General features: G+C 47.2%; 1 long non-coding RNA gene across 1 annotated transcript in view; it reads left to right on the top strand.

Moving 5' to 3' along the window:
- The first annotated feature begins 410 nt into the window (after positions 1 to 410).
- LOC135399829 (uncharacterized) overlaps positions 411 to 15,277 on the top strand; it is a 103,407-nt gene continuing 88,540 nt past the window's right edge. The window contains exon 1 of the long non-coding RNA XR_010424424.1: positions 411 to 485. This is a non-coding gene — a long non-coding RNA (uncharacterized LOC135399829). The remainder of the gene's footprint in view (positions 486 to 15,277) is intronic.

Here is a 15,277-nt window from a genome sequence, read left to right as displayed (position 1 = left end):
ATTGCCCTAGTCTCATGGCCATGAAATTTACTCCCCGTCACCGCAAATAATCCCTAGACTTCCAATGCATCTGCAGCATTCGTAAAGATAAACTTTGGGGTTTGTAATGGAGATAAAACAAATAAAAACAGTGTCGGGAATCTAAAGTAGATGTTAGAGGACGTAATATGCACCAAAATTTTATACTGATGCTTCCACTTGGCAGGTTTCTGTGCGGATAAATCGTGTAAATAAAAAAAAAAAAAAGAAAAACGCCGCTGCCTTAACATTTCCAATCGACTATACCTGTGTTTCAGTTCCTTCCGTCAGATGGCGATACCGTCGAACGCGGCGCCGCAGACGATATCGAACCCATATTAACGCGATATGAGAAGTTCAGTTCCATTTTCGCTTGGTTTCGATATCGCCTGCAACGCCGCGTTCGACCGTGTTGCCATATATGACGGAAGGAGATGAAACACAGGTATAGCCGACTGGAAATACAGGTATTGCCAGTTTTTTAATTTCCACTATTTATCCGCAGAGAAACGGGCCAAGTGGCAGTATCGATATACAATTTTGTGCTCTAACATCTACTTTAGCTTCCCCACACTGTTTTTATTTGTTTTATCTCTGTTACAAACCCCAAGTTTATCTTGGCGAACCCTGTACTTCCCAAAAGAACTAAAAGCACTCCTTTCCCCCTTAGATTGTGGTTCCCATTTGAATGCAATGCATGCAAAAGCAAGGTTCCCTATTCTTGTGTTGCCGGAAGGATAGTGGCAAGCTACCACAGTCTTAGTCTTCATGTATGCACAAAGCACATGTCAAGCATGCAAACGTGAATGCGGAGGGGACAAGGAAGCGAACAAGAGCGCTGTTCGAGACCACGCAAATGTTTCTAAAGCCTGACTCACATTGCTGCGTTTACGGTTGCGCTTGCGTGTTACGTCGACTGACAGCGAATCATTGCAACGGAACATCCTTCAGGATGGAACGAAGGTACACATAAGACGCCGTACGCAGCCGTAAACGCTGTAATGTGAATCAGCCTTCGGCCATTAATAGCGCTTAAGAGCAGAAGTCAAAATGCTAACCATCAAGGATTTTAATCGTGCCTGAAACGGAAGGGCAGGTCACCTGAGGCAGCCACGCACGCATTGCCGTTGGTGCATGCCAAATGATAATTTCTAGCTCGCGCACTCGAGCTTTCCATGAAGTTAAATGTATATGTGCACAACCATGAATAATTTTACGGAAAAAGGCGTATCCTAATGCAAGCCGCTGCTTGAGGAGAGGAAGCAAACAGGTGGGTGGAAGGTGGGTACATGCACAAACGGGTATAGCCATTGGTCAGAAAGAGTCACGGCGACAGCATTGCTGGTTGCGATAAGTACAGAAACAACATGAGTACGACAGACGTTTGAAGCAGCAATACCAGAAGGCAAAAACAGGAAATCTCGGGGAATTATCCAGGCGATATTGGAGCGTCGGGGCAGTGTTTCATGTTTCGTTTAAATTACCTTTCCATTTTTTTTTTCTTTTTTAGGCAAAATGAGATGAGGCTGTCAGTAAAGCCTTTATGGTCAAATATGGTGGCAATTTGGGCAGGCAGTTTATGCCTTGTCTTGTAAGCACAGTACCAGGGGGGAGGGGGGGGGAGAAGAAAATAACATTTACAAAGTGGTGGCATGTAGGGGTATCCCAACCGGTTGAGGCATATTCTAATACTGGCCTTGCACATCTTAGATAAACGCATCGTTTGATTTCACACAGTCAGTTTCTAGGCTTCTTCGAAAAAATAAATTGCTTGTTGGCTTTATTAAACATGGTGCTGATGACTCTTCCCCATTCAAACTCTGATAACAGTTTACCGCGCGCTAATCGCTTCTCATATAACTCATGCGACTGAAACATACGGGTTAATGAACGTATCCACATTTGCACGCTCGTAAAATTCAAAATATGTCTAATCATCCACAAATTATTGAACGATGCACTAGATGTCACTGACAGGCATATCAAAACAATGTTTTTCAACATATGCAGAAGGGATGAATTTACGTTTTGTCTTCCTCTTCAGGTCTAATTACTCAACACACACTATCTCTGACTTTGGGATTAAAACAACAACGACAACTTTATTTCAGTTGTGATGAGTGGGGAGCTTCATCGCCAGGGGGGGCACCAGTGTCATGGACGAGCGGGTTAAGACGTCCCGCACGTTGGTGGTAGCCAAGGTCATGCTGAAGACTGGGAGGTGGTGGGTTCAAATCCTACCACCGGCTGTGTTGTCTGGGGTTTTCCATGGGTTTCTCGAAGACTTTCCAGACGAATGTTTGCACAGTTCCCCCTGAAGTCGGCCCTGGGCGTATACTAACCACTCTGTCCCCCACTCCTTCCTGCTGTCCTCTCTCTATCTGTCCACGTCTGTATGCCACTCATAGCCACAGTTGCTTCGCGGCACTAGCATGCAATTGAAAAAAAAATCGTCAGGGACGATACTCTCCGCTGGGGCAAGTTCCAACGGTTTAAGCTACACGAATTCTTTCTTGGTGCGGGCTTGGACACCTGAGTACTCATCACGTGGCAACAAATGGTTTGTACTGCATTTTGAACGAACTGCATATTTTGCCCCCCCCCCCTTCTGGACACTCTTTAAATACGTTCTAAGCTACATGACTATGACGGGGCGCATTGCAGGATCACCTAGCACTCCTAATTGTAAACACAGATGCTTCGCGGTCCCAACACGGAATCAAACAAACCTAATTGTAAACAGCTAAACAAAAAGTGCAAATAAAAACTCTCTCTCTCTCTGACTGGGACATCATACCTAGATCTCGTTGTAAGATTAATTTCTATACAGGGTTCGCCAAGATAAACCTCGGGGTTTGTAACGAAGATAAAACAAATAGAAACAGTGTCGGGAAGCTAAAGTAGATGTCAAAGGACGTATTATGCCCCAAAATTTTATGTCGATATTGCCGCTTAGTCCTCTTCTCTGCGGATAAATCGTGGAAATTAAAAAATCGCTGCTGCCTAGCATTTCCAACCGGCTATACCCGTGCTTCAGCTCCTTTCCGTTAGATGGCGACACGGTCGAACGCGACGTTGCAGAATACGACTCTGCATTCAGGCTGCGTTCCAATACCCCGGTTAGTCGACTGCCTAGCGGTCTAACCGGAAGTGCCGCCATGTTAAGTCTGGTTCCAAATCTCGCCAAGTCCGCGATTCAGTCGGCTACCGCCTAGTGCGCATTGATGGAGTCTAGTTATACGCCTGACCATCTGGCAGCCGGGATGGAGATGCGCGTTGACGGTACCAGCGTGCATGCTGTTTCTGCTGGCTTTAAAAGTTGCACATAGCGGTGTGTTTTTTAAAACTGCATAGAGAGTTGCAACACAGATTAGTTGTGAAGGTGACAGTTTATGCACGATGTCCTACAAACTTAGCGCATTAGAGTCCTGCTGCGCTTGCGCAGTACGCATTTCTTGCGTGAGCGACGAGATGGCGCCACAGGCGCCTCGGCTAGGCAAGCCTGTTCCAATAGTGACAAGCAAAGGGGTCTACTCAGCTGCCTAGTCAGGTGGCTTCGCGGGCGCGAGGTACATATTAGAACGCAGCCTTGGTTTCGATGTCGTCTGCAACACCGCGTTCGACCGTTCCGCCATCTGACGGAAGGAGCTGAGACACAGGTATAGCCGGTATAGCCGATTGGAAATGTTCGGAAGCAGCGGTTTTTTAATTTTCACGATTTATAGCCGCAGAGAAACGGACCAAGTGGCAATATTGACATAAAATTTGGGGGCATAATACGTACTCTAACATCTACTTTAGCCTCCCAACACTGTTTCTATTTGTTTTATCTTCGTTACAAACCCCGAAGTTTATATTGGCGAACCCTGTGCTACGAATTGCAGTTATCAGCAAATATCTTATCTGAGACTATGCTTGGTTAGTTGTGTTGGAACCAGAGAAATTTCAGGATTAGGGGAATTTTTACGTCCATGTGCCGATGAAACACCTCTATCATCATCACCAAAATTAAGCTGTTGTTGTCTGCTTAGAGCCATGTGGGAACAATTAAGGAACAATTGTTTCCGTTTTGAGGGCAATTTGATGATGTTTATTTTAATTCCATTCTATTTTTATACTTTCTGTGTGATGCTGAGTGCTGATGCTCGTATTCGTTCAAATAACTTTAAGAAAAATTATGTTGTCTACTCGTATATTCGTACGGTAGAGCATGCTTCCGACTTTGATGCCATTTATCGGGAATCTTCTCTCCCGGTACGTGAACTTCGTTGCAACTACTTATCTTAATTATATTCTCCAGTGGTGAATCACCCCATGTCATAGTCACGATTTATTTGTTGTTGTCGTCTCTTTAGTAATCAATTACGCAGCAACTTGAGTGAAAATCAATTCTCACCTCTGAATGAAATCCTCTATTTTTACCTGGCAAATCTTGGCTTTGGCATCATCCGTTCCCAATGTGCAATAGAGCAGTGTACCGCCACAGCCCGCGGTGAATCAACCACCTCATCATCATCCAGTGTGTGTGTGTGCGCGTGTGTGTGATCAGCCCCATCTCATCAACATTTCTTTATATGTGTGTGTTGGCAGCGAGGCTTCGAATCAGCCAACTCAGTTTTCGAGGAGCGCACGACTCTATAATAGCTATATACACGATATATTTGCAAAAAAACAAATGTCAGTGGCAACGAAGACAACGACGTACTCTTATTTTATCATCATTCTGTGCTAGTGTAGGTGATTTCAATAAAGATAACGGAATTCTAGAGACCTGAGAAGGAAATTCTGGCTTGCGGGTTGCCAGCCCTTGTCGGAACCCCGGGGAAATCCAGTCGGTTACCTCACTTCTGCGGGATGCATTATTTATATATAAAAAAAGGCGCTTGCGTTCTAGGAGTTAGATAATTGTAGGATGTAGGTGGGGTGGGGGGGGGGAGGAGGATAGTTTAATAATATTGAGTGTGGGATAGCGTCAAAAGCTTTTTGGAGCGCAAGAAACTACAATCAGCTTGGACGGTGATTGTTGAAGACAACAAAATGCTTTGTTGGGCTAGTTGGTAATTCATTGTAGACAGGAAACACACAGCGCGAAAACAACAACCACGGGAGGAAACATTAGCGCCCGTGTGTGTCTTATGTTTCCTCCCGTGGTTGTTGTTTTCGCGCTGTGTGTTTCCTGTCTACAATGTTGAAGACAACTGGCTGAACTAGATTAGCTGTGTAGTGCGGAATCATCTTGGCGAAAAACCATGTTGAGCGTCATGCTGAGCGTTGGAAAGATGATTATTTAGTTTTAGAGGTTTATACAGTGTACAGTATAATGTATAATGTATTCCAGTGTCTTTGAGCACGCTGATAAGAGCAACATACAGGCCTACATAGTTATGAACTAGTGTTCTAGTTCACGCAGGAGGAATCCAGATTCCAAGGATCGCTTGAATGAAAGATCATCACTGCATGCTTTCAGTGCAATCGTGGGGTCCGTGCCTTTCTTTGTCGATCGTTTCTAGGCAATGACTCCCTATGCACACAAATGAGGCATAGAAATTTCTATGTTTGGTGTCGTCACTGGTTCCAGTATGAAATGAATCGATGGGCGCCACACATGACGACTGCATCTTATTTGAGGAGAATCTATAAAGGCCGTATCAGGTTTTCTATAAAAAGTGTCTCATATTAAGACATAATGCAAAGCTTTAAGTTACGATGATTGTTTGGATTGTCGAGGAGACACACAAAACTGCAGCCAGGAATTCAACGCGAGAGTTACTACTCAAATGCTGTGCATACGCGATGTCTTTGTTTCATTTCAATCCCGGAATCCCGTCGGCAAATTCCCGAAATCCTGGAACTAGAAAAATGCCCCGGGATTCCCAGCACCATTAAGGAATGGCACCACACATTTGGTTAATATATTAACGAACACAATTTCGCTTACGGGCGGCCTAAAGGTAACTTTGATCGAAACACACCAAAACTATAAGACTGAACTCTGTTGGAAATATCGGCGGCTCTCGTCCTGAGGCAATTCGCTTCATACTTCCTTACCGGGTCGCTGGATTTCTACCCGTCTAGTGATGGACACAATCCTATGTCCGAACGTGTCCAGTATCCCTCATCACACTGATCCAAGCCCGACAAGAATGTTTTTTTTTATTCCGTGTTAGCGCCGCGAAGCAACTGTGACTATGGACAAATGGGCAGCAGGCAGGAGCGGGCGACAGGGGGGTTAGTATGCGTCCTGGGAGGACTTCAGGGGAAACTGTGCCGGCATTCGTTTGGAAAGTCTTTGGAAAACCCAGGGAAAACCTCAGACAGCACAGCCGGTGGTAGGATTCGAACCCACCACCTCTCAGTCTTCAGCACCACCTTGGCTACCATCAACGAGTGGGACGCCTTAACCCGCTCGGCTATGCCGCTGGTAACTCGACCAGAGGACCCGACCGGCGGCGCCGATGTGCTTCCTCAGACCTCAGACTAAGTGTGGACGGCGGACTCGGGAGATTACTTCAGTGTTGACCTACCTGCATTTCAGCTCTCCTGGCCCTGGCTTTCGGTTGCTATTTCAGTCTATCTTCCCTCGCACCGGTTGCGGCTCCCTTGTCTACGACCGGAGTCCAGCGGTAGCGAAGGCGGCGACTCTGGCGCAGGGCTGGGCAGTATTACAAATACATTGTATTATAATACCGTTACTGTAATACTTTAGAGTATTTGTATTACGTATTATAATACAAAAAAATTCGAGTATTACTTGCATTGTATTACTGCAAAACTCGTAATACTTATGACCTGTCCTGCCTGAGGTGATGGGTCTTACACGTGTATGCTTTCGGTACCATTCCACACAATCCAGTCCTACGAACACGACCTAGTTCTGCCAACAGAGGATCACACTTCAACGTGCAACAAAGGGACGACTACAGGAGCTGGCTGACTCAAACTTCTGAGAAACTTCTCCACTCTGGGTGAACAACCCGGAGCCCTTAGGGGGTCATATCATACAATGGAGCCAGGGTCGGTGCGTCAGAAAGTAATGCACAAAAAAAGTGGATTATAGACACACACACCTGCGTCCCGCGAGAGAATGCCCTGAGAGCTGTCAGGTAGTCACTTCGGTGACCGGACCGGTGGCTTCAGAAATATGTCTGGGATTCCTTTTCTAATAACTGTCTTCCACAGCACAAAAGTATTACTAGTATTACTTAAGTAATACAGGGAAGTAATAGTATTATGTATTATAATACTTGAAAATAAAATGTATTGTGTATTAGTATTATAATACAATTTTTTAGCAAGTATTATGTATTTGTATTATAATACAAATTTTGAGTATTCCTGCCCAGCCCTGCTCTGGCGTATTGGGCCTACAATCCCGCTTGGAGACTCGATTCCAGGAGTTCGAATGCTGTCCTCGTCAGTCCGTTCTGTTAGCCCCTGTTGTCGGTTGTCCCATGTCGCAGTCAACCGCAGTATCCGTGTGCTTCGATTGTTCAGAAGTCCATGCATGTGGACAGCAACCTCGACAACGAACCTATCGGTTGAAGCTGAATAGCAGGTGTTCGGGTACCGCCGTTGTCGACTCCCCCCCCCCCCCCCCCCCCCAGGCCTTCATACGGGCTCCCAGTCGCATACTCTCGCTCATCTACTGCTTCGTCTCCTCCGACTCTCAACTATGACTCCAACTCGTGACGTCATGCACACTCTTATAAGCTCTTCCTCATCCTACGTACATTACGCGGGCCTTGATAACAAGTCCAAGCCAATCAGAATCCGTGACCCTCAAACCCCACTACAGTTGTGCTCTTCAGGGATCCTGCAGATTACCGTGAAGAGCTTTTCCCGAAATCACCCAAGAGCACCGGTCCTGCAATACGCTAAGCTATAGCAGCTGGAAGGAACCTGGTGTGGGAAGCTGGTACAGCTCTCCCGACAAGGGAGCGAGCCTTACGCCGGTGATGGCCGATAGGGGCGTGGATGCACGGGTCTGTACCACCAGCCGCTACGGTATATGGTATACTTTACCATCGCCTTAATAAACGTTGTTTTGCGTCGTTTCATTGTCTTTGTCATGCAGGGTTGCCACCTGTCCGAATTTCACCTGGGCAATTGAGAAAGTTGTAGCTTTGCGTTCCGTGTCCGGGTATATTTCCTTCTAGTCACCATAGCTGTACTATCAGTGCCACGTTATAGCGCGACCTGGGGTTTGACGTACTTGGGCTACACTTAAAGTGCCACTACGGACTGAATCTCGTGTCTTCAGAATCCTACCGAAGTTATGTTACTGAAATCTTCTTGTCTCACTTTACATTCCTGCAAATTATTTTGGCTCTACGGGATGCGAAAGCTAAAGAAAATTATTTTTTATTTTTAAGAACTGTGACGTCATGTTATGCTCCGACGGAGCGCCCGGCTCTCACTTGGCAACGTTGTTGCTCTTCGCGTCTTCCGTGCGGCTCACTTTTTGCACTCTGTGAGCGGAGCCCCATGTGACACATCATCCAACCGCTCCGATCTTCGAGAAAACACAAAGGAGGGAGAAGCCATCTCTCTCATTTCCCTCTGTTTCGATCAATGTCACGTGATTTCTCCACCACGTGACCCTCCCGGACGCCGGCGTCGTTGCCAGGAGAGAGTGCCCTCTCGAGAACATGACATCATTGCAATTTGTGGACTTATGATTGCGTCACTCGCTCGTTGTGTCATCGAAACTTGTGGAGGCTCAGAAGATCTTCAAAAATGGACAGAAATGCACAGCGTTCGTAAACAGGATTGAAGTTTCGCGTATAGAATCCTCGAGGCACCTTCTTTTCATGGACTACATAAAATAAACGCTGTTTTCTGAGTCCGGAGTGGCACTTTAAGTTTGTGAAGAGAAAACTTGACGGCCCCAGAGGACGAACCGGACAAGACGAGACTCAAGGAGGACTCAAGGAAGACAAGATTGGACGACTAAGACTTGCGCTTGGAAGGTCTTCAAGCATGTTGGTCAGCACAGAGTCCGAATTCGAAGATTTTCCGAAGTTGCGCTCCATCATTGCTCCCTTCGGTGTCGCAAGGCCTACTACTATTCACGAAATACGATCGCTAAAATATTCTATGCGAGAGATACTTAGGAAGGTAACAGCATTGGGCGTGACAATGTGAGACACCTGTCCAGTTGAACGATTAGAGCAACCCAATCAGACGATTTACGGTCGCGGGTGGAGGCAGGTGCGGACGGCACGTTCAAGAAGCACCTGTTCCACGATTACGGGCAATTTGAAGGCAGTCTTTTTTTAATTGCTTCCTCCTCCGGGGTGCTTTCTCATTTGCATTGCGCTCAACTTTCCCAGGCGGTCGTCCAGGAGTCAACCCCGCCCAGGCGATTCAAAGACCAGGACATGGATGGCCGACGAAGCCACCATATGCAGATTAGTGAAAGTCCCAGCTACAGCGCGTCTTGGAGGGGTGGACACAACGCGATACGTATCGCCGCGATAAATTCAGAGCAAGAGTAGTGTTCCGCATTCTTTACTGAAAAAAAAGAGAGAAAAAAAAAAGAAAGAAAGAAACGGAAACAGAGCACCTGAAGGCAAGGGACTTCGCTAACTCGAACACCGACAAAGCGAGGAAGAAAAGACCATATCAGCACGTTCCATCCCACAACACATTTTAAGAAAATGAAAAAAGAGAAGATCTACCTACTACACTAGTTCAGGTGTAAACTTTTTGTGACTCAAATCAGTCTAATACATAGTGTAACAGCAATCTTCTTTTCTGAAGTTTAGGAAGTTACACTGCTTTCAGTAGTGTAACTTGGCTGTTTAAGGGCGTATAAATTACTCAGTCGCAAACAGTAAAGTTATGCTTCATCTTTTGTACGTGCTATCTTTTGCCTGTTTCCCTTGATACTTTGGAAGAATGCTGAATATAGTTATAGTATAACGCTGCCGCAACTATACGTTCGCGAAATACACATAACGACGAAGGCGGTGGTCAGCGGTAACCAGTGCCCTACGCAATGCTCGAAGGACACTAGTGTGCGAGCTGTATGAGTTAGAGGAGTCCTCCATTCATAATAACACCCAACTTAGTGGGATATTGGAAAGAGGAAAACACGCTGTCGTGCAAAAGCTGGCTATATGAAATGTAACATCGGCCTCTATTTTCTACTGGAAGGATTACGCTCGCAGCTACATTCAATCACCGTGAAGGGCGTTACGCGGAGACTATTCCGACATCTTGAAAGTGTAATCACGGAAGAGTACGTCGTAGATAGTCAACGTTCGAACCCACTGTAGAGGCTACACGCGAAATGTCAAAGAAGAGTGAAAATTGTCCTCCCGTTGAAGTACAGCGGGGATCTTGGCAGAGTACAGTAGGGCCAGGAATGGCAACGTGAAATAATCACTGTAAGCGGGAAGTAAAGCCTAACACAACAGCGTTAGAGCGAAGCAAAAGTCGTTGTGTCATCGGTGCTTCATCGGCTCGTTATAGTCGCGCTTCTGGTGTATGTCAACGCTTTCAACATGAACGTCCATCGAGCACCCACGTCTCGGGAAAACTGACTCCCCGAACTCAACGCCAGGCAGAACAAAACGAACGCGTCGGAGAACATGTCCAGGGACCTGGCAGCGACCACCGGGATATACGTATACCGACGCACACCCTGTATAGTGTATACTGACGTTTGCACGAACATGGTCTTGCACGAACGGAGGTCCATGCTGTTCCCTAGCCCAGGACGCCATCGGAAAATGAAGGCAGATCGTAATGGTGTGAGCCGGCGTCATGTTAGGTTCGCGTACTCCCGTCCACGTCTTCGATCCATCTACGGTAACAGACTATAAGCTGTACCCTGACAGCATCCTTCAGCAACGTGTGCATACACACGGACTGGATCGTGAAGCAGTACATTGCGTATGAGGATATCCGTCGTAATGGGTCGACCCGCACGTTAGGAGGTGGGCAAATGCCCTCACGATCTTTGCCCTCACCTCAATTTTCGTCCAAGATGTTTTCCTCACCTCACCTCACCATATTCCTGAAAAATTTCTTCACCTCACCTCAATGTTTTCTAGAATACTTTTTTCTCACCTCACCTCATTTTTTCCTGAAAAATTTTCCTCACCTCACCTCACCCTAACCTTCTTTCTGAAGTATTTTCCTCACCTCACCTCAACCTACTTTCTAAAGTATCTTCCTCACCTCACCTCACCTCCACCGTCTTTCTAAAATATATTCACCTCATCTTACCTCAACCTACTTGTCATAATTTTTTGCCTCGTCTCACCTTAACCTGTTCCTGTAAACCGTTTTCACTTCACAATTGCTCTTTCTATTAGGAGTGGCGCCGCTCATAGCCACAGTTGCTTCCCGGCGCTAACACGGAACCAAAAAAAGTATTAGGAGTGGGTAGGTGTCGCAGTTGGCTTTTTACTGTTTCGTTGGTTGATTCCTGACAAAAAGTTACAGGTATACCCACTATTAAGATTCATTACCTTGCTTGGTTCATCCTTCTTTCATCAACCACTATATGTCTAAACAGTAAAAATTAGACGTAGGGTACTTGGGCAGAGAAGTTGCACAGCGACCGGCTTCTTGTTTGTTCGGACCACTGAGGGGGACACTGACCCCCACCCTGTTAGCCGTGGCGTTCCTCAAGGAAGTGTTATCATCCCCCTGCTCTTCAATGTCATCATGGCCTCTCTTCCTGCACTGCTGCCCCACCACACGCGCCTGACGCTATATGCCGACGACATCTGCTTATGGACATCTCCGCTCGCCGCGACACCATTCAGCATCGACTGCAGGGAGGTTTAGATATTATCGTCGCGTATCTCGCCGACCGCGGTCTCTCCGTTTCACCCAGCAAGACTGTGGCCATGGTGTTCACTCGTCGATCGTTCACGAGGTTCCCGCTCGTCATTGAAGGTTCACCACTGCCATTTGTCCCATACTGCAAGTACCTGGGCGGGGTACTCCGACCGTGACTTTTCCTGGTCTCGCCACATTAAGACTCTCACCACCAAGATCAACAGCTACGTGGCGGTCCTTCGTTGCCTCGCTGGTTTGCGATGGGGTCCGTCCTTCTCTGACCTCCGCCGTGTCCACCAATCCCTCGTGCTGGGTTCTCTCCGATATAGCCTTCCCATCTTGCATGGTATCAGCCGAAGCAGAAATCTAGATCTCCTCTTTAGCCAAGCCAAGAGCCTCCGCGTCTGCTTGGGAGTCCCTTCGACCACCGAGACATACTCTGTCCTAGCCGAGGCACGCAAACCGCCGATCGATGTCCTGCGGAACGGCGCAGCCCTCCGCGTTCCCGCACGGTACCTTACTCGGCACCCTCTTCACTACCTTCGCCACGTCGACGAAGACTGCCCGGCCTCTGACTTCGGTCGCGCTCTCGTTCGCCTCAAAGGGTCCGTCCCTGCATAGTTCTCCCTGCCCTTGCACGCCCCGGCGATGTGGACGCTTGCAAGACCCGAGGTTTGTGCCAGTATCCCCGGCCTCCAGAGGAAGAACGATGTGCCTGTGACAATAGCCCGCTAGCTCGCGCTCGAGCATCTCAGTTCGGCCTATCCGCAGAGCCGCGCCATCTATACCGATGGGTCGGTACCGAATGAGTCATTAGCAGCGGCCTTCTACATCTCGCAGGGAAACCATGACCTCGCCCTCCGACTTCCCTACACAGTGTCCTCCACGGATGCGGAGCTGCTCGGACTGCTTGCCGCTCTGCGGCATATCGCTGAATCTGTGCCTGATGCGTGGGTCGTCCTCACAGACATCAAGGCGTCTTTGGCACACCTGTCAGCATACCTCCCGAGCGTCCTGAGTGATCAGCGTACCATGGTACTTCAGGAGTACGCCCACCTCTCCTCGGTCGGTCACCGCATCTGCCTTCAGTGGGTACCCGGGCATACAGGGCTACACGGAAACACCTGTGCTGACGCGGCTGCGAGACGTGCCGCGCTTGATGCGGCCACGCCGGTGCCCCTACTGCCGCTCCCGGTGTGTCGCCTGCTAATACGGCGTCTCTGCGGCGACGGCATCCGCCAGTTTCTTGTACACGCTATCCGACCTCATGCATTCCTGCAGTCCATCGACCCCTCACTGGAGTTTGTCATCGGCTGCCGCTGTACCCGCGAGGAGGAGTCCCTTCTACATCGTCTTCGGCTGAACGTTGCCCTTACCCGTTCACTCCTATTCAAAATGGGCCGCGTCCCATCTCCCACTTGTCCCTGCTGCGCAGTAGAAGACGATATCTCCCATCAGCTCCTCCACTGTCAGCGTCGCCCCTATCATCGAGCCGTGCTCTGGCAACACCTCTCAGAGATTGGGTGCACGGACGGACGGACAGACGTTTCTCTCGCAACACTCCTTGACCCCGTGCAGCGAGCTAGTCAGTGGAGTGTCACAAAAGCGGCGCTCCGCTTTATGCGTGATACGGGCCTCTTGGGCTCCCTGTGAGTCGAGTTTCTTGTTATTTATTTATTTATTTGTGTTTTTGTTGTTTCTTTTTTCTCTCTTATTTATGTTTTTTTTGTTTAGGGAATAGCAAGCCGGCGTGCTGCATGGCTGACCTTTCCCCTTTCATTTTCATTTTTTTCTGCCAATAAATCCCCCCCCCCCCCCCTCTGCACAAACCGAGCAATTTTACGTTGTTTCTGTTTTTCATACTGGTAAAACAGGAATTGCTTTTATCGAGTATCTCTCAAGCGAGAATGATAATGGAGCTGCGAAGGCCGTCTTCGGGATGGTGTGCAGGTATACTTCTAATTTACTTGTAGATGTTGATTTTTTGTCTGTTATGACTTTATATTATCGATCAATATTATTTAAATAGCGGATGTATCAATTTGTAGCCAGAATTCGGGGACCTTGTCTTCAACACTCTTGTTTTGAAGCCTTGCCTCAGGTAGGCGAGCTGCACAGATTACTAGTGACTTATATCTTGCCTTACTAATAAAATTACTTTATGAAGACATAAACCCTATCTGCCTTTTCACCTAACTACATTTCTGCTAACTGGCTACTAAAAGCTCAATGGTTCAACTTGTGGCAATACGGAATATATGTCAGTATGTGCGCTTACTGCACTAAAAGCTACTACTGCACTGTTGTTGCCTCCACTTCTTACATCAGTCGCTGGTAAAGTGATTGTTTGTCATGCACTATCGTTCCAAATAATATGTGAAACACATTTGCTTACAGACGGACTAGTTTGGCTTTGTTGAAATCTAAACACATAAAGCACACAAACTATATTAACTTGTTCATGTATCTGACACATCATGTATGTGACTCAACTGACTAGTTTGACTGTATTCAAATCTAAACTAAATACATAAAGCACACATAAGCTATATTCACTTGTACATGTATCTGACCTGACACACCAATCATGTTTCTGACTCAACTGAAAGTCCGAAGCTAACGGGATCACAACGGACTCATTTTACTGCAGAGGATGTGTGCGCACAGCACAAAAACATTTCTGCTACCTTTTCCAGAGCGGAAAAGCGCCTCTAGCAGGAGGAGTCGGAAACACGGTTGGTGGCTCGCGCGACGCGCGGTGTCTGCACATTTGGTCGAACGCCGTGTGGTTGGAGACATCTGATCGAACTCCGTTTGGTCGAAATACTTTTGTTCGAAGGGAGTTCAGTGTGTTGTTCACACCTATTTTTCTGTAACTTTTGACGGTATATACTCCCTGAGCGTACGGAGCAGGCAACCAGTATCATCTGCTTTCTTTCTTTTTTACTTTGCTTTTTCCGTTGAAGAGGGGAGACCACGGGTTATTTGCATATCTTTATCTTTCACGAACAGCACAGTTGAATAGAACAGTGTGGAACAATCCGGCGTACCAGTAGGACACATCTTGAAGAAAATGGCCTCATGTTGAGCACAGCCAATAATCCGTGCTTCCTCTGGGCACCCTTCTCATTGCTGGCGGCATATTTAAAGGGAACGATCTGGAAGGGGATAGCCATATATGCGCGAAAGCCACTTAAAGTCTGTGGATGCTCAGAGGGAAATTTCGCCATGGTTCAACGAAAGATATTGAATTGTCAGGCATATAAAACCTTCGTTCAACCTTGTTTAGAGTATGCACTGTGTAACCTTGTGTAGAGTATGCCTTGTGTAGAGTCTGCACTGTGGGTCCCTACACATGCACGCTATCAAAAAAGAAGAAAAGAAAAGACAGTACAAGGATCTGTTCCCCGGCTTATATTGTCTAGGTTAAGAAGGACTTCTTCACTAACATGTATGTTGGAAG

This window comes from Ornithodoros turicata, chromosome 1 (assembly GCF_037126465.1).
Source record: "Ornithodoros turicata isolate Travis chromosome 1, ASM3712646v1, whole genome shotgun sequence".
Lineage (NCBI taxonomy): Eukaryota > Metazoa > Arthropoda > Arachnida > Ixodida > Argasidae > Ornithodoros > Ornithodoros turicata.
The sequence above is the reverse complement of the archived record's forward strand: the minus strand, read 5'-3'. Positions and strand labels throughout refer to the sequence as shown.